The sequence below is a fragment of the Salmo trutta genome, chromosome 30, assembly GCF_901001165.1.
Source record: "Salmo trutta chromosome 30, fSalTru1.1, whole genome shotgun sequence".
Classification (NCBI taxonomy): domain Eukaryota; kingdom Metazoa; phylum Chordata; class Actinopteri; order Salmoniformes; family Salmonidae; genus Salmo; species Salmo trutta.
Genome location: NC_042986.1, coordinates 41,623,901 through 41,645,019, shown reverse-complemented (window position 1 = coordinate 41,645,019; position 21,119 = coordinate 41,623,901).

Genomic DNA, 21,119 nt, shown 5'->3' with positions numbered 1-21,119 from the left:
CCGATGCTACCCGGAACATATCCCAGTCCACGTGATTGAATCAATATTGAAGCGTGGAATCAGATTGGTCGGACCAGCGTTGAACAGACCTGAGCACGGGCGTTTCCTGTTTTAGTTTCTGTCTATAGGCTGGGATCAACAAAATGGAGTCGTGGTCAGATTAGCCGAAGCTTTGCGTCGCGGAAGTTAGAATAGCAATGATCCAGGGTTTTGCCAGCCCGGGTCGCGCATTCGATATGCTGATCAAATTTACTGAGCCTTGTTTTCAGATTAGCCGTGTTAAAATCCCCAGCTACAATAAATGCAGCATCAGGGTATATGGTTTCCAGTTTACATAGAGTCCAATGAAGTTCTATCAGGGCCGTCGAGGTGTCTGCTTGAGGGGGGGGGGAGAGAATATACACGACTGTGATTATAATCAAAGAGAATTCTCTTGGTAGATAATGCGGTCAGCATTTTGATCGTAAGGAATTCTAAGTCAGGTGAACAAAAGGACTTGAGTTCCTGTATGTTGTTATGATCACACCACGACTCGTTAATCATAAGGCATACACCCCCGCTTTTCTTCTTACCAGAGAGATGTTTGTTTCTGTCGGTGTGATGAAACCGGGTGGAATTGGTAGATTACTTGTTAGATATTACTGCATGGTCGGAACTAGAAGCACAAGAATTTCGCTACACTTGCATTAACATCTGCTAACCATGTGTATGTGACAAATAAATTTGATTTGATTTGGTCCGAACAGAGGATCTGCTTCGGGAAAGTTGTATTCCTGGTAAGTTGACGTTGCTCTTATATCCAATAGTTCCTCCCAGCTGTATGTAATAAGACTTAAGATTTCCTGGGGTAACAATGTAAGAAATAACACAAACTAATTACTGCATATTTTCCTAAGAACGCGAAGCGAGGCGTCCATCTCTGTCTGCGCTACAGAAAGGCCTTCTTGAACATGTGAACTTTTAATGTACCTTAATTACAAACTGGTATGGGATCCGTAAATATGAATACAAAATGTTAAATTCTGAGTTTAGCCAAGGTGAAAGCACTGAGCCATATGGAGAAAGAAAGGATCCTTCCTGGCTAGCCATAATTGGCTGAGATAATGGAGGGGGTTGGCCATGCTGATGGTTGGTCATGTGTTTAACATGTGAATTCTTAAAGAGATGGGTGGGGCTAAGGCTTAAGAGGGTGTGAACAATGCCGAATAGGCATAAGAGAAAAAGAGTTCTCTAGGAAGAGTGAAACTCAACTCGCTCTCACAGTTTCAGAATTAGACGTTCATCCATGTTTCTCATACATCACATTTCAAAGTGTTTAAGATTAAGCATTAACTCCGAATGTTTTAAGGGTTAAGGTTTAGGATAGGCTTAAAATAAATTAAAAAAAACAGCTTTATATTGCTTGATTCGAACCTTTGGAAACAGAGGTAGACGCCTATCTGTCGTCCTTCTCCATCATGCCCTAGCAAAACCAAAGCCTAATTGAAGGGGACAGCGCTCACTCTTGCCCCTAGTGGCTTGTTTCCATATATTTTCCTGGCGTCCTCAGACATGGAGAGACGTCGACAACTGACTTATCACGGTGACCTGGCTGGAAAATTTCATAAAAGGGGATTTTCTCCTACTTGTTTTATCAACTTTCCTACTGTTTTCGCCGACTACATTGTATGATACACCATTTTGAAGCGTTGAGTGTGTACTTTAAAACTGTATTTCTGTATTGCAAAAACGAGCAGTTTTATCACAGCCATTGTGTCGTACAACTAGTGTGTGTTCTGGGCGGGCCTCTGTGCTGTGTAGTGAACTTCAAGATATTACATTTAGCAGACGCTCTTATCCAGAGCGACTTACAGTAGTGAATTCATACATTTCATACCTTTTTATTTTAATTTTTTTTTTTTTGTACTGGCCCCCCATGGGAATCGAACCCACAACCCTGGCGTTGCAAACACCATGCTCTACCAACTGAGCCACAGGGAAGGACATAATGCACTGCTGACTCCCAGAGCTAGAGATCAGAACGCCAACGAGGCATGCTATTGGGTTTTGTGTCAATCACAAGACTTAAGGCTATACAGAAGTAATATCAACATGGTTTTATTTGATCACTAATCCAAATATTCCTCTGGTGAAATTATGAAGTGACCAGTTTTGAGGTGTCTACAGTATATTATTGAGCCGCCCAAACTGAACTAAAGTGGCAAGACAGTATTAGATTAGTTAATTTCCTCAATTTATACACTACCTTATGAAATAGTGCAGACAACTCTAGGAAAGACAATGGGAAATCTGGCCTCAGTTCCAAATGGCAAAATTTGTAGTTGAGGAGAGTCCATTACAGTTAAATCTTCAGAGAGAGATATCATTTACACAAAAATTAGGAGGGACATATTGTCCCCCCCATCCCTCTCCAAGGTGAAAGGGGCAGGGTCTGGGAGCAGTTAAACATCTTGTTTGGCTATCATCTCTCCGGGGCGGTGCTTGTCAAACACATGCACACGCACACGCACTCGCTCAAAAACGACCTGAGGGCCCTGAGCACCACTGTCGCCTGTGAGTTTATCGTTCGGCGGCCACCGCGGAGCTGGTCTCTTACCAGGATGGAGAGAAGATTAATGCTACAGTGGAGGTGAGCAAACACAAAGGACGATCCATCTGCCTCAGGACAGAGTGGACAGCCCTGCTGGGCAGCGGGTGAGAATGCTGCCATAGCTATTTATCATGGGGTGACAATTACACACACACACAGAGAGAGAGACACAAGGTCAGAGTGCTCCCTGTCTCCCCTGAGGAACCATCCCACCTGCACCCCTCATGTTGCCCCCAACACACCCCAAACCCAGCAAAGCTAGGGACTAGCCATGCCAGCACCCTGGAACACTAAGGACAAGCCCCACCTTTGATGAGGGAAGCAGAGCCCTACCCTGGGTCATGTTAAGTAGAGCTCACTGTCGCAAAACGTTTTGCCACGGGGGAAAACTAGGAAAAGTCAAGTGGGAATTCCAACCCGAGTTAAGCGCATGTTAGGCCGTCTCTAGACAGCTTTAGTATTTTGATCATGGAGTTCCAGTGTGTCCGGACTCCCTTTATTCAAATGCCAGTATACATTATACAAATGTTGAAATAGGCTAAATATACTAACAACAACTGATGGCAGAAGCTAACTAACTTTTACTGTAGCTAAGTAGCCAGTTAACCTCTGTAGCCAGCCAGCCAGCTAGCCAGCCAGCCAGCCAGCAAGTAAAGGGATTGCAAATGGTTTAGCATAACTCTAGCCAAATATATATATTTTTTTCTTCTAAATATTAATTAGCTGGCAAGCATACGAGTCCAGCAAACATATTCCTCACACGCTAGGAACTTATTTCCTCCAACGCCATAATGAAAAGGTGCCTCTCTCTGTCCCAAAACACACGTTTTCTTGGAGACTTGTCGGAGTGCTGATGATATCGCCCACTGTATGCGCTTTCGGTAGCCTGATTGTGTCCAGTCAGGAGACATTTTTTATTTATTTATTTCACCTTTTATTTAACCAGGTAGGCAAGTTGAGAACAAGTTCTGATTTACAACTGCGACCTGGCCAAGATAAAGCAAAGCAGTTCGACAACATACAACAACACAGAGTTACACATGGAGTAAAACAAACATACAGTCAATAATATAGTAGAAAAATAAGTCTATATACAATGTGAGCAAATGAGGTGAGATAAGGGAGGTAAAGGCAAAAAAGGCCATGGTGGCAAAGTAAATACAATATAGCAAGTAAATCACTGGAACAGTAGATTTGCAGTGGAAGAAAGTGCAAGTAGAAATATAAATAATGGGGAGCAAAATAAATAAATACAGTAGGGGAAGGGGTAGTTGTTTGGGCTAAATTATAGATGGGCTATGTACAGGTGAAGTAATTGGATTGGAGATGTTTAATGTGAGTCTGGAAGGAGAGTTTACAATCTAACCAGACACCTAGGTATTTGTAGTTGTCCACATATTCTAAGTCAGAACCGTCCAGTGTAGTGATGCTGGACGGGCGGGCAGGTGCAGGCAGCGATCGGTTGAAGAGCATGCATTTAGTTTTACTTGTATTTAAGAGCAGTTGGAGGCCATGGAAGGAGTGTTGTATGGCATTGAAGCTCGTCTGGAGGTTTGTTAACACAGTGTCCAAAGAAGGGCCAGAAGTATACAGAATGGTGTCGTCTGCATAGAGGTGGATCAGAGAATCACCAGCAGCAAGAGCGACATCATTGATGTATACAGAGAAAAGAGTCGGCCCAAGAATTGAACCCTGTGGCACCCCCATAGAGACTACCAGAGGCCCGGACAACAGGCCCTCCGATTTGACACACTGAACTCTATCAGAGAAGTAGTTGGTGATCCAGGTGAGGCAATCATTTGAGAAACCAAGGCTGTTGAGTCTGCCGATGAGGATGTGGTGATTGACAGAGTTGAAAGCCTTGGCCAGGTCAATGAATACGGCTGAACAGTATTGTTTCTTATCGATGGCGGTTAAGATATCGTTTAGGACCTTGAGCGTGGCTGAGGTGCACCCATGACCAGCTCTGAAACCAGATTGCATAGCGGAGAAGGTGCGGTGGGATTTGAAATGGTCGGTAATCTGTTGACTTGGCTTTTGAAGACCTTAGAAAGACAGGGTAGGATAGATATAGGTCTGTAGCAGTTTGGGTCAAGAGTGTCCCCCCCTTTGAAGAGGGGGATGACCGCAGCTGCTTTCCAATCTTTGTGGAATCTCAGACGACACGAAAGAGAGGTTGAACAGGCTAGTAATAGGGGTTGCAACAATTTCGGCAGATCATTTTAGAAAGAAAGGGTCCAGATTGTCTAGCCCAGCTGATTTGTAGGGGTCCAGATTTTGCAGCTCTTTCAGAACATCAGCTGACTGGATTTGGGAGAAGGAGAAATCGGGGAGGCTTGGGCGAGTTGCTGTGGGGGGTGCAGTGCTGTTGACCGGGGTAGGGGTAGCCAGGTGGAAAGCATGGCCAGCCATAGAAAAATGAGTTTCCTATCCTCAGTGCAGTGGGTAGCTGGGAGGGGTTCTTATTCTCCATGGACTTTACAGTGTCCCAGAACTTTTTTGAGTTTGTGTTGCAGGAAGTACATTTCTGCTTGAAAAAGCTAGCCTTGGCTTTTCTAACTGCCTGTGTATATTGGTTTCTAACTTCCCTGAAAAGTTGCATATCACGGGGGCTGTTCGATGCTAATGCATAACGCCACAGGATGTTTTTGTGTTGGTTGAGGGCAGTCAGGTCTGGAGAGAACCAAGGGCTATATCTGTTCCTGGTTCTACATTTTTTGAATGGGGCATGCTTATTTAGGATGGTGAGGAAGGCATTAAAAAAAAAAAACAGGCATCCTCTACTGAAGGGATGAGGTCAATATCCTTCCAGGATACCCGGGCCAGGTCGATTAGAAAGGCTTGCTCGCTGAAGTGTTTCAGGGAGCGTTTGACAGTGATGAGTGGAGGTCGTTTGACCGCTGACCCATTACGGATGCAGGCAATGAGGCAGTGATCGCTGAGATCTTGGTTGAAAACAGCAGAGGTGTATTTAGAGGGCAAGTTGGTTAGGATGATATCTATGAGGGTGCCCGTGTTTACGGCTTTGGGGTGGTACCTGGTAGGTTCGTTGATAATTTGTGTGAGATTGAGGGCATCAAGCTTAGATTGTAGGATGGCTGGGGTGTTAAGCATGTCCCAGTTTAGGTCACCTAGCAGCACGAGCTCTGAAGATAGATGGGGGGCAATCAGTTCACATATGGTGTCCAGAGCGCAGCTGGGGGCAAGAGGGTGGTCTATAGCAGGCGGCAATGGTGAAAGACTTGTTTTTAGAGAGGTGGATTTTTAAAAGTAGAAGTTCAAATTGTTTAGGTACAGACCTGGATAGTAGGACAGAACTCTGCAGGCTCTCTCTGCAGTAGATTGCAACACCGCCCCCTTTGGGAGTTCTATCTTGTCTGAAAATGTTGTAGTTAGGGATGGAGATTTCAGAGTTTTTGGTGGTCTTCCTAAGCCAGGATTCAGACACGGCTAGGACATCCGGGTTGGCAGAGTGTGCTAAAGCAGTGAGTAAAACAAACTTAGCTTCTAATGTTAACATGCATGAAACCAAGGCTTTTACGGTTACAGAAGTCAACAAATGAGAGCACCTGAGGAGTGGGAGTGGAGCTAGGCACTGCAGGGCCTGGATTCACCTCAACATCACCAGAGGAACAGAGGAGGAATAGGATAAGGGTACTGCTAAAAGCTATGAGAATTGGTCGTCTAGGACGTCCGGAACAAGAGAGTAAAAGGAACAGGTTTCTGGGGCCGATAAAATAGCTTTAAGGTATAATGTACAGACAAAGGGATTGTAGGATGTGATCGGCACACAATGAATCGTTCACCATCTCCTGAAGTTGTTAGCCAGATCTGAACACAATGTATCTGTCTATACTCGTCTTTTCAATGTAATCTTTGTATTCTGATAGCAGAAGTCTCATGTAAATGTCAAGTGTAGATACGCTAACGAAATGGAACGTAGTTCCGTGTTACGCTCTTTTCTCTCTGCGCATATTCTGACCTTGAATTTAAGCATGAGAATATCATGCCATTTCAATTGGATGGAGATAAAATATCTACAGTGCTACAGGAGTATATACAGATACTGTGAGTGAATGCAATAACTGTGATTACAGTATTTGACAATGCTGTGATTACAGTATTTTACAGTTGTCAATGTTTTAGCCATATTTTCCTCATTTTATGCACTCGGTTTTTATGCTAGCTAAGAAACTACGGTTAGACACATTTTGCCAGTCAGGTGACTAGCTAACTAGGTAAATTGTAGCCATTTATATGTCGTTTTTTGAGTCACTGTATTGTTATAGCAGATGATAAATGTTTGTTATTGCTAAATACATTATATGTGACTTATTATAGGCAAGTCCACCCTATTTTCATGATTTCTGGTAGATCGTCAAAATAAATGAATCACATTCCGTTTTTGGACTCATTTAGCAGTTTTTACCTAATTAAAAGTAATTGAATTAATGTTAAAAGTTCCGTTTATTTTGCTAAAACATACTGTAGGTTGAGAATGATGCTGTTGCTGCTTTCTGTTGACAGTAATTTTTTGATAAATAGCCCAAAGTCAAAGCAAAATGTTTAAGTGTCCTAATCAATAAACGGTTTGTGATATATTTAAAACATAAAACATAAAATGCACTACCTACACACACACATCTGCCACAATAGTAATCATATTCAGAATATATTCCTTATAAACTGCGTGCCCTGTTGTTTTGACAAGTGGCAATTAATTACAGGTCGAAACTAACAACTCAGAACCGGAAATATTGTTTACAGGACAGACATCCTGCTGAAATCAAACAGTTACATTTCGGAGTCATGCATTTCGATTCGTGGGTCACCAAAACGGAAACGCAACACTTATTTGTTAATCACTCATATTGATATCACGTTGAAATTATAGAATGGGAAGGATGGAGTCGGGATGCATGTCCTGTTACAAAAAACGGTATCTGGGAAAAATATGTATATATTTTATAATTGAACCTTTATTTAACTCGGCAAGTCAGTTAAGAACAAATTCTTATTTACAATGACGGCCTACCGGGGGACTGCCTTGTTCAGAACGATAGATTTTTCCATTTTGATCCAGCAACCTTTCAGTTACTTGCCCAACACTCTAACCACTAGGCTACCTGCCACCCCATTGTAAGTGAGGACTTGGTGGACTTTGTATTCTTTAGGTTTTACTTAATGTGTTTGTTCCCGTATGATGAGGGTAACCGATGTGAAATGGCTAGTTAGTTAGCGGTGGTGGTGCGCGCTAATAGCGTTTCAAATCGGTGACGTCACTCTCTGAGACCTTGAAGTAGTTGTTCCCCTTGCTCTACTTTTTGTGGCGCGATGGGTAACGATGCTTCGTGGGGTGTAAGTTGTTGACGTGTGCAGAGGGTCCCTGGTTCAAGCCCAGGTCGGGGCGAGGAGAGGGACGAAAGCTAAACTGTTACAAGACGACAGACGTTCCAGTTGAGGTGGTTTAGTAAATAACGCTGAAGATGCACAGAACAGCACCGCACATGTAATATGGATGTAGGATGTAGTATGGATGTAGTATGTAGTATGGATGTAGTATGGATGTAGTATGTAGTATGGATGTAGTATGGATGTAGTATGGATGTAGTATGTAGTATGGATGTAGTATGTAGTATGGATGTAGTATGTAGTATGCACATGTAGTAGTGGCATTTAGTGGTCTGGCAACTTGCTTCAACCAAAGTGTGTGTGTGCAAGTAAAGAGAGAAATAAAGGTACAATAGCGAATAAAATCTCCAATTCACATCTCTTACAGACAATATGCTTTGACTATATATACTACCTCATGAAGCAGGTTAAGAGTGTGCAAGGCTGTCATCAAGGCAAAGGGTGGCTACTTTGAAGAATCTCAAATATAAAATATATTTTGATATGTTTTTAACATTTTTTTTGGTTACTACATGATTCCATATGTGTTATTTCATAGTGTTGATGTCTTCACTATTATTCTACAATATAGAAAATAGTCAAAATAAAGAAAAACCCTTGAATGAGAAGGTGTTCTAAAACTTTTGACCGGTAGTATATACAAAAGTATGTGGACACCCCTTCAAATTAGTGGATTTGACTATTTCAGCCACACCCGTTGCTGACAGGTGTATAAAATTGACCACACAAGCCATGTAATCTCCATAGACAAACATTGGCAGTAGAATGGCCCGTACTGAAGAGCTCAGTGACTTTCAACGTGGCACCGTCATAGGATGCCACCTTTCCAACAAGTCAGTTCGTCAAATTTCTGCCCTGCTAGAGCTGCCCTCGGGCAACTGTAAGTGCTGTTATTGTGAAGTGGAAACATCTAGGAGCCACAACGGCTTAGCCGCAAAGTGGTAGGCCACACAAGCTCACAGAATGAAACCAGCAACTGCTAAAGCGGGTAAAGCTTTTCGCCATTGGACTCTGGTGCAGTGGAAACGAGTTCTCTCTGGAGTGATGAATCACCCTTCACTATCTGGCAGTCCGACGAACGAATCTCTGTTTGCCAGAAGAAACCTACCTGCCCGAATGCATAGTGCCAACTGTAAAGTTTGGTGGAGGAGGAATAATGGTCTGGAGTTGTTTTTCATGGTTCGGGCCCCTTAGTTCCAGTGAAAGGAAATCTTAACGCTACAGCATACAATGATATTCTAGATTATTCTACGCTTGCAACAGTTTTGGGAAGGCCCTTTCCTGTTTCAGCATGACAATGCCCCTGTGCACAATATGGGAGTGATTCAAGGCTGCAAGTTCATTTGCAGTATGACCAATAGAAAAATCTGATCAGATTTTGGAACCAATCCTTTTGGACTTCTATAGGATAAAATGTGGTAGGATTTGTTTTTATTGGAATACTATAGGATGCATTTGATGGACATGAGGTGTAAAAGCCTCTATCACACCTACAGTGTTTTTGCGCGAAATGTTACGCGACATCATTTGGATTTGTGCGCAACAACAACAAAAGTTCAACGTTCACTTTCTGCTACCGTTTCTGTCAAGCCGTCTACAGCCTACAATTAGATGCATACCTTCGATAAATCCAACGTATGCACGACAACCGCCTTTACAACGCAAATTCAGCCTTCCATTGAAAGTTGATGTACTTCTGGTGTACCAAAATACAATGAAGCTTTCACATCGAGGTGTAAATTCCCCGAAATGGACCCCTTTCAGAGATAACGCTACAGCTTCAAGGTAGCGAGCAGCCATGCCAGTTACATACACGCTGAACAATAAATCATATTAATACAATAGTTCAAAAGTTGACATGCTTTGCAAGAACGATTTCCCTAATAATCCTGTTTACACTGGATACATGTGAAATCAGGCTACCTGATAAAGCACTCTTGATAAATGCAGAAAATCGGCAATCAAACTAAACGTTCTACCACAGCGACCATGTTATTTTTGTAAAGACTATTTGATTCTGAGTTCGGACATATAACGTTTGTATTTGAAGACTAGTTCTGTATACTTTCAGTTTTCCGAATTGACTTCACTCGCTCATGAGAAAGAGGCTTGCGTTACCAATGCAGAGATCAAATACACACAGCTGGAACTCCCGATGAATTAAGCTGTTTACATGTCCTAATAATTTGATCGCTTACTTTGATTATGACCTTAACGCTGATTCAGATAAGCAGAGTAAGTTGTTTACATGACTAATGGCATACTCGAACCGACTGCCATAATCAGTTTAATATTCAGTTATTAGCATGTAAACGCAGTGTTCTGAGACTAATGGTGCTCCCACACAGACAGATGATGGCTGTCTGAACTGCTGAGGAGAAGACGCCATTTGCTGCCTGTGATTTATCTTGCAGGTACTGGTCTCCCCCCTACAACTCAGGTACTGGTCTCCCCCCTACAACTCAGTTACTGGTCTCCCCCCTACAACTCAGTTACTGGTCTCCCCCCTACAACTCAGTTACTGGTCTCACCACTACAACTCAGCTACTGGTCTCCCCCCTACAACTCAGTTACTGGTCTCCCTCCTACAACTCAGTTACTGGTCTCCCCCCTACAACTCAGTTACTGGTCTCCCCCCTACAACTCAGTTACTGGTCTCCCCCCTACAACTCAGTTACTGGTCTCCCCACTACAACTCAGTTACTGGTCTCCCCCCTACAACTCAGCTACTGGTCTCCCCCCTACAACTCAGCTACTGGTCTCCCCCCTACAACTCAGTTACTGGTCTCACCACTACATCTCAGCTACTGGTCTCCCCCCCCACAACTCAGCTACTGGTCTCCCCCCTACAACTCAGTTACTGGTCTCACCACTACAACTCAGCTACTGGTCTCCCCCCCACAACTCAGTTACTGGTCTCCCCCCTACAACTCAGTTACTGGTCTCCCCCCTACAACTCAGTTACTGGTCTCACCACTACAACTCAGTTACTGGTCTCCCCCCTACAACTCAGTTACTGGTCTCCCCCCTACAACTCAGCTACTGGTCTCCCCCCTACAACTCAGCTACTGGTCTCCCCCCTACAACTCAGCTACTGGTCTCCCCCCTACAACTCAGCTACTTGGTCTCCCCCCTACAACTCAGCTACTGGTCTCCCCCCTACAACTCAGCTACTGGTCTCCCCCCTACAACTCAGTTACTGGTCTCCCCCCCTACAACTCAGTTACTGGTCTCACCACTACATCTCAGCTACTGGTCTCCCCCCTACAACTCAGTTACTGGTCTCCCCCCTACAACTCAGTTACTGGTCTCACCACTACAACTCAGCTACTGGTCTCCCCCCTACAACTCAGTTACTGGTCTCCCCCCTACAACTCAGTTACTGGTCTCCCCCCTACAACTCAGTTACTGGTCTCACCACTACAACTCAGCTACTGGTCTCCCCCCTACAACTCAGTTACTGGGTCTCCCCCCTACAACTCAGTTACTGGTCTCCCCCCTACTGGTCTCCCCACTACAACTCAGTTACTGGTCTCCCCCCTACAACTCAGCTACTGGTCTCCCCCCTACAACTCAGTTACTGGTCTCCCCCCTACTGGTCTCCCCCCTACAACTCAGTTACTGGTCTCCCCACTACAACTCAGTTACTGGTCTCCCCCCTACAACTCAGTTACTGGTCTCACCACTACATCTCAGCTACTGGTCTCCCCCTACAACTCAGCTACTGGTCTCCCCCCTACAACTCAGTTACTGGTCTCCCCCCTACAACTCAGTTACTGGTCTCACCACTACAACTCAGTTACTGGTCTCACCACTACAACTCAGTTACTGGTCTCCCCCCTACAACTCAGTTACTGGTCTCCCCCCCTACAACTCAGTTACTGGTCTCCCCCCTACAACTCAGCTACTGGTCTCCCCCCTACAACTCAGCTACTGGTCTCCCCCCTACAACTCAGCTACTGGTCTCCCCCCTACAACTCAGCTACTGGTCTCCCCCCTACAACTCAGCTACTGGTCTCCCCCCTACAACTCAGCTACTGGTCTCCCCCCTACAACTCAGCAACTGGTCTCCCCCCTACAACTCAGTTACTGGTCTCCCCCCTACAACTCAGTTACTGGTCTCACCACTACATCTCAGCTACTGGTCTCCCCCCTACAACTCAGTTACTGGTCTCCCCCCTACAACTCAGCTACTGGTCTCCCCCCTACAACTCAGTTACTGGTCTCCCCCCTACAACTCAGTTACTGGTCTCCCCCTACAAGTCAGTTACTGGTCTCCCCACTACAACTCAGTTACTGGTCTCCCCCCTACAACTCAGTTACTGGTCTCACCACTACAACTCAGCTACTGGTCTCCCCCCTACAACTCAGTTACTGGTCTCCCCCCTACAACTCAGTTACTGGTCTCCCCCTACAAGTCAGTTACTGGTCTCCCCACTACAACTCAGTTACTGGTCTCCCCCCTACAACTCAGCTACTGGTCTCCCCCCTACAACTCAGTTACTGGTCTCCCCCCTACTGGTCTCCCCCCTACAACTCAGTTACTGGTCTCCCCCCTACAACTCAGTTACTGGTCTCCCCACTACAACTCAGCTACTGGTCTCCCCCCTACAACTCAGTTACTGGTCTCCCCCCTACAACTCAGTTACTGGTCTCACCACTACATCTCAGCTACTGGTCTCCCCCCTACAACTCAGTTACTGGTCTCCCCTCTACAACTCAGTTACTGGTCTCATCACTACAACTCAGCTACTGGTCTCCCCCCTACAACTCAGCTACTGGTCTCCCCCCTACAACTCAGTTACTGGTCTCCCCCCTACAACTCAGTTACTGGTCTCCCCCCTACAACTCAGTTACTGGTCTCCCCCCTACAACTCAGTTACTGGTCTCCCCACTACAACTCAGTTACTGGTCTCCCCCCTACAACTCAGCTACTGGTCTCCCCCCTACAACTCAGTTACTGGTCTCCCCCCCTACTGGTCTCCCCCCTACAACTCAGTTACTGGTCTCCCCCCTACAACTCAGTTACTGGTCTCACCACTACAACTCAGTTACTGGTCTCCCCCCCTACAACTCAGTTACTGGTCTCCCCCCTACAATTAAGTTACTGGTCTCCCCCCTACAACTCAGTTACTGGTCTCCCCCCTACAACTCAGCTACTGGTCTCCCCCCTACAACTCAGTTACTGGTCTCCCCCCTACAACTCAGTTACTGGTCTCCCCCCTACAACTCAGTTACTGGTCTCCCCCCTACAACTCAGCTACTGGTCTCCCCCCTACAACTCAGCTACTGGTCTCACCACTACATCTCAGCTACTGGTCTCCCCCCTACAACTCAGTTACTGGTCTCCCCCCTACAACTCAGTTACTGGTCTCACCACTACAACTCAGCTACTGGTCTCACCACTACAACTCAGCTACTGGTCTCCCCCCTACAACTCAGTTACTGGTCTCCCCCCTACAACTCAGTTACTGGTCTCCCCCCTACAACTCAGTTACTGGTCTCCCCACTACAACTCAGTTACTGGTCTCCCCCCTACAACTCAGCTACTGGTCTCCCCCCTACAACTCAGCTACTGGTCTCCCCCCTACTGGTCTCCCCTCTACAACTCAGTTACTGGTCTCCCCCCTACAACTCAGTTACTGGTCTCCCCACTACAACTCAGTTACTGGTCTCCCCCCTACAACTCAGTTACTGGTCTCACCACTACATCTCAGCTACTGGTCTCCCCCCTACAACTCAGCTACTGGTCTCCCCCCTACAACTCAGTTACTGGTCTCCCCCCTACAACTCAGTTACTGGTCTCACCACTACATCTCAGCTACTGGTCTCCCCCCTACAACTCAGTTACTGGTCTCCCCCCTACAACTCAGTTACTGGTCTCCCCACTACAACTCAGCTACTGGTCTCCCCCCTACAACTCAGCTACTGGTCTCCCCCCCTACAACTCAGCTACTGGTCTCCCCCCTACAACTCAGTTACTGGTCTCCCCCCTACAACTCAGTTACTGGTCTCCCCCCTACAACTCAGTTACTGGTCTCCCCCCTACAACTCAGTTACTGGTCTCCCCCCTACAACTCAGTTACTGGTCTCCCCCCTACAACTCAGTTACTGGTCTCCCCCCTACAACTCAGCTACTGGTCTCCCCCCTACAACTCAGCTACTGGTCTCACCACTACATCTCAGCTACTGGTCTCCCCCCTACAACTCAGTTACTGGTCTCCCCCCTACAACTCAGTTACTGGTCTCCCCCCTACAACTCAGCTACTGGTCTCACCACTACAACTCAGCTACTGGTCTCCCCCCTACAACTCAGTTACTGGTCTCCCCACTACAACTCAGTTACTGGTCTCCCCCCTACAACTCAGCTACTGGTCTCCCCCCTACAACTCAGCTACTGGTCTCCCCCCTACTGGTCTCCCCCTCTACAACTCAGTTACTGGTCTCCCCCCTACAACTCAGTTACTGGTCTCCCCACTACAACTCAGTTACTGGTCTCCCCCCTACAACTCAGTTACTGGTCTCACCACTACATCTCAGCTACTGGTCTCCCCCCTACAACTCAGCTACTGGTCTCCCCCCTACAACTCAGTTACTGGTCTCCCCCCTACAACTCAGTTACTGGTCTCACCACTACATCTCAGCTACTGGTCTCCCCCCTACAACTCAGTTACTGGTCTCCCCCCTACAACTCAGTTACTGGTCTCACCACTACAACTCAGCTACTGGTCTCCCCCCTACAACTCAGTTACTGGTCTCCCCCCTACAACTCAGTTACTGGTCTCCCCCCTACAACTCAGTTACTGGTCTCACCACTACATCTCAGCTACTGGTCTCCCCCCCACAACTCAGTTACTGGTCTCCCCCCTACAACTCAGTTACTGGTCTCACCACTACAACTCAGCTACTGGTCTCCCCCCTACAACTCAGCTACTGGTCTCCCCCCTACAACTCAGTTACTGGTCTCCCCCCTACAACTCAGTTACTGGTCTCCCCCCCTACAACTCAGTTACTGGTCTCCCCCCTACAACTCAGTTACTGGTCTCCCCCCTACAACTCAGTTACTGGTCTCCCCCCTACAACTCAGTTACTGGTCTCCCCACTACAACTCAGTTACTGGTCTCCCCCCTACAACTCAGCTACTGGTCTCCCCCCTACAACTCAGTTACTGGTCTCCCCCCTACAACTCAGTTACTGGTCTCCCCACTACAACTCAGTTACTGGTCTCCCCACTACATCTCAGCTACTGGTCTCCCCCTACAACTCAGCTACTGGTCTCCCCCCTACAACTCAGCTACTGGTCTCCCCCCTACAACTCAGTTACTGGTCTCCCCCCTACAACTCAGTTACTGGTCTCACCACTACAACTCAGTTACTGGTCTCCCCCCTACAACTCAGTTACTGGTCTCCCCCCTACAACTCAGTTACTGGTCTCCCCCCTACAACTCAGTTACTGGTCTCCCCCCTACAACTCAGCTACTGGTCTCCCCCCTACAACTCAGTTACTGGTCTCCCCCCTACAACTCAGCTACTGGTCTCCCCCCTACAACTCAGTTACTGGTCTCCCCCCTACAACTCAGTTACTGGTCTCCCCCCTACAACTCAGTTACTGGTCTCCCCCCTACAACTCAGCTACTGGTCTCCCCCCTACAACTCAGCTACTGGTCTCCCCCCTACAACTCAGCTACTGGTCTCCCCCCTACAACTCAGCTACTGGTCTCCCCCCTACAACTCAGCTACTGGTCTCCCCCTTACAACTCAGTTACTGGTCTCCCCCCTACAACTCAGTTACTGGTCTCACCACTACATCTCAGCTACTGGTCTCCCCCCTACAACTCAGTTACTGGTCTCCCCCCTACAACTCAGTTACTGGTCTCCCCCCTACAACTCAGCTACTGGTCTCCCCCCTACAACTCAGTTACTGGTCTCCCCCCTACAACTCAGTTACTGGTCTCCCCCCTACAACTCAGTTACTGGTCTCACCACTACATCTCAGCTACTGGTCTCCCCCCTACAACTCAGTTACTGGTCTCCCCCCTACAACTCAGTTACTGGTCTCACCACTACAACTCAGCTACTGGTCTCCCCCCTACAACTCAGTTACTGGTCTCCCCCCTACAACTCAGTTACTGGTCTCCCCCCCTACAACTCAGTTACTGGTCTCCCCCCTACAACTCAGTTACTGGTCTCCCCCCTACAACTCAGTTACTGGTCTCCCCACTACAACTCAGTTACTGGTCTCCCCCCTACAACTCAGCTACTGGTCTCCCCCCTACAACTCAGCTACTGGTCTCCCCCCTACAACTCAGTTACTGGTCACCCCCCTACAACTCAGTTACTGGTCTCACCACTACATCTCAGCTACTGGTCTCACCACTACATCTCAGCTACTGGTCTCCCCCCTACAACTCAGTTACTGGTCTCACCACTACAACTCAGCTACTGGTCTCCCCCCTACAACTCAGTTACTGGTCTCCCCCCTACAACTCAGTTACTGGTCTCCCCCCCTACAACTCAGTTACTGGTCTCCCCCCTACAACTCAGTTACTGGTCTCCCCACTACAACTCAGTTACTGGTCTCCCCACTACAACTCAGTTACTGGTCTCCCCCCTACAACTCAGTTACTGGTCTCCCCCCTACAACTCAGTTACTGGTCTCCCCCCTACAACTCAGTTACTGGTCTCCCCCCTACAACTCAGCTACTGGTCTCCCCCCTACAACTCAGTTACTGGTCTCCCCCCTACTGGTCTCCCCCCTACAACTCAGTTACTGGTCTCCCCACTACAACTCAGTTACTGGTCTCCCCCCTACAACTCAGTTACTGGTCTCACCACTACATCTCAGCTACTGGTCTCCCCCTACAACTCAGCTACTGGTCTCCCCCCTACAACTCAGTTACTGGTCTCCCCCCTACAACTCAGTTACTGGTCTCACCTCTACAACTCAGTTACTGGTCTCCCCCCTACAACTCAGTTACTGGTCTCCCCCCCTACAACTCAGTTACTGGTCTCACCACTACAACTCAGCTACTGGTCTCCCCCCTACAACTCAGTTACTGGTCTCCCCCCTACAACTCAGTTACTGGTCTCCCCCCTACAACTCAGTTACTGGTCTCCCCCCTACAACTCAGTTACTGGTCTCCCCCCTACAACTCAGCTACTGGTCTCCCCCCTACTGGTCTCCCCCCTACAACTCAGTTACTGGTCTCCCCCCTACAACTCAGTTACTGGTCTCACCACTACAACTCAGTTACTGGTCTCCCCCCTACAACTCAGTTACTGGTCTCCCCCCTACAATTCAGTTACTGGTCTCCCCCCTACAACTCAGTTACTGGTCTCCCCCCTACAACTCAGCTACTGGTCTCCCCCCTACAACTCAGTTACTGGTCTCCCCCCTACAACTCAGCTACTGGTCTCCCCCTACAACTCAGTTACTGGTCTCCCCCCTACAACTCAGTTACTGGTCTCCCCCCTACAACTCAGTTACTGGTCTCCCCCCTACAACTCAGCTACTGGTCTCACCACTACATCTCAGCTACTGGTCTCACCACTACAACTCAGCTACTGGTCTCACCACTACATCTCAGCTACTGGTCTCCCCCCTACAACTCAGTTACTGGTCTCCCCCCTACAACTCAGTTACTGGTCTCACCACTACAACTCAGCTACTGGTCTCACCACTACAACTCAGCTACTGGTCTCCCCCCTACAACTCAGTTACTGGTCTCTCCCCTACAACTCAGTTACTGGTCTCCCCCCTACAACTCAGTTACTGGTCTCCCCCCTACAACTCAGCTACTGGTCTCACCACTACATCTCAGCTACTGGTCTCCCCCCTACAACTCAGCTACTGGTCTCACCACTACATCTCAGCTACTGGTCTCCCCCCTACAACTCAGTTACTGGTCTCCCCCCTACAACTCAGTTACTGGTCTCACCACTACAACTCAGCTACTGGTCTCACCACTACAACTCAGCTACTGGTCTCCCCCCTACAACTCAGTTACTGGTCTCCCCCTACAACTCAGTTACTGGTCTCCCCCCTACAACTCAGTTACTGGTCTCCCCCCTACAACTCAGCTACTGGTCTCCCCCCTACAACTCAGTTACTGGTCTCCCCCCTACTGGTCTCCCCCCTACAACTCAGTTACTGGTCTCCCCCCTACAACTCAGTTACTGGTCTCCCCCCTACAACTCAGTTACTGGTCTCCCCCCTACTGGTCTCCCCCCTACAACTCAGCTACTGGTCTCCCCACTACAACTCAGCTACTGGTCTCCCCCCTACAACTCAGTTACTGGTCTCCCCCCTACAACTCAGTTACTGGTCTCACCACTACATCTCAGCTACTGGTCTCCCCCCTACAACGCAGTTACTGGTCTCACCACTACAACTCAGCTACTGGTCTCCCCCCTACAACTCAGCTACTGGTCTCCCCCCTACAACTCAGTTACTGGTCTCCCCCCTACAACTCAGTTACTGGTCTCCCCCCTACAACTCAGTTACTGGTCTCCCCACTACAACTCAGTTACTGGTCTCCCCCCTACAACTCAGCTACTGGTCTCCCCCCTTCAACTCAGCTACTGGTCTCCCCCCTTCAACTCAGTTACTGGTCTCCCCCTACTGGTCTCCCCCCTACAACTCAGTTACTGGTCTCCCCCCTACAACTCAGTTACTGGTCTCACCACTACAACTCAGTTACTGGTCTCCCCCCTACAACTCAGTTACTGGTCTCCCCCCTACAATTCAGTTACTGGTCTCCCCCCTACAACTCAGTTACTGGTCTCCCCCCTACAACTCAGCTACTGGTCTCCCCCCCTACAACTCAGTTACTGGTCTCCCCCCTACAACTCAGCTACTGGTCTCCCCCCTACAACTCAGCTACTGGTCTCCCCCCTACAACTCAGTTACTGGTCTCCCCCCTACAACTCAGCTACTGGTCTCCCCCCTACAACTCAGTTACTGGTCTCCCCCCTACAACTCAGTTACTGGTCTCCCCCCTACAACTCAGTTACTGGTCTCACCACTACATCTCAGTTACTGGTCGCTCAATTCTAAATGTCTGCCTTTGACATTACACCAATCATCTGTGCTGCACACACTCTAGTGGACAGTACAGTGGTCATGCAGAGAGACCGTAAATACACTGTACTGTAGAAACGCCCTGCAGACTATGTAAAGTCTCCAGTACTACTTTTTTGTCCAGTGAAATTGAGATGTAATGGCAGTTATCTGTGAGATTACACCTACTGGACACGTATGCAGTTAGACAGTAAAACGGGCACTCAAAAGTATTGAAAGGAGAGAATCCAAAGACAGAATTCTGAAAGTGAGTTCCTTGTTCACAAGTCCAGCTCCATGTTTTTCATTATAGAGGGTCTATGATGTGAGGGATGCCAGCATAACTAATTATACCCTGGTATTGTATCTTCATCTGGTCTAGGGGCCAAATGATTCCTTATTCACCACTTCTTAACAGGGCCCATAGAGCTCACCAGATACCATTTGGGACACATCACCACATCTAGGCTAGGAGCCAGAACGGCCAGGGTTATAAATCAAGGGGAAACAAAATCTACTGAACACAATGAAGACCTCGGGATTTAGGAGAGGCAGAAAACTCAAGTGAAATAGAGAGAGGGAGGGAGGGAGGGAGGGAGGGAGGGAGAGGGAGAGAGAGAGAGAAAGGCATCGGGCAAGCTTAGTTTGCGGCAGGCGGTCGACAGGACCCCAGAGAATGTTCAGCTTGTGTGTGTGTGTGTGTGTGTGGCCTCCAGTGTGTGTTTAGAGCGGCTGAGGAATGTTTGGTCCGGGCCAGCGGGTCTGTTGGACTGCTTGCCGGTCGGTTGGTCGGTGCAGACAGGGACTCTAGATCAGCTATGAGAGGAATTCAGAGTACGAGATCATTAGAACCAAGAGAGATACAACACAGTGGGGAGATGCAACAGCTGCCTTCTAACAGCACAGAGACAGAGGGAGAGACCCAGAGACAGACAGAGGGAGAGACCCAGAGACAGACAGAGACCCAGAGACAGAGGGAGAGACCCAGAGACAGACAGAGGGAGAGACCCAGAGACAGACAGAGACCCAGAGACAGACGGAGAGACCCAGAGACAGACAGAGGGAGAGACCCAGAGACAGACGGAGGGAGAGACCCAGAGACAGACAGAGGGAGAGACCCAGAGACAGACAGAGGGAGAGACCCAGAGACAGACGGAGGGAGAGACCCAGAGACAGACGGAGGGAGAGACCCAGAGACAGACGGGGGGAGAGACCCAGAGACAGACGGGGGGAGAGACCCAGAGACAGACGGGGGGAGAGACCCAGAGACAGACGGGGGGAGAGACCCAGAGACAGACGGGGGGAGAGACCCAGAGACAGACGGGGGGAGAGACCCAGAGACAGACGGGGGGGAGAGACCCAGAGACAGACGGGGGGAGAGACCCAGAGACAGACGGGGGGAGAGACCCAGAGACAGACGGGGGGAGAGACCCAGAGACAGACGGGGGGAGAGACCCAGAGACAGACGGGGGGAGAGACCCAGAGACAGACGGGGGGAGAGACCCAGAGACAGACGGGGGGAGAGACCCAGAGACAGACGGGGGGAGAGACCCAGAGACAGACGGGGGGAGAGACCCAGAGACAGACGGGGGGAGAGACCCAGAGACAGACGGGGGGAGAGACCCAGAGACAGACGGGGGGAGAGACCCAGAGACAGACGGGGGGAGAGACCCAGAGACAGACGGGGGAGAGACCCAGAGACAGACGGGGGGAGAGACCCAGAGACAGACGGGGGGAGAGACCCAGAGACAGACGGGGGGAGAGACCCAGAGACAGACGGGGGGAGAGACCCAGAGACAGACGGGGGAGAGACCCAGAGACAGACGGGGGGAGAGACCCAGAGACAGACTGGGGGGAGAGACCCAGAGACAGACGGGGGGGAGAGACCCAGAGACAGACGGGGGAGAGACCCAGAGACAGACGGGGGGAGAGACCCAGAGACAGACGGGGGGAGAGACCCAGAGACAGACGGGGGGAGAGACCCAGAGACAGACGGGGGGAGAGACCCAGAGACAGACGGGGGGAGAGACCCAGAGACAGACGGGGGAGAGACCCAGA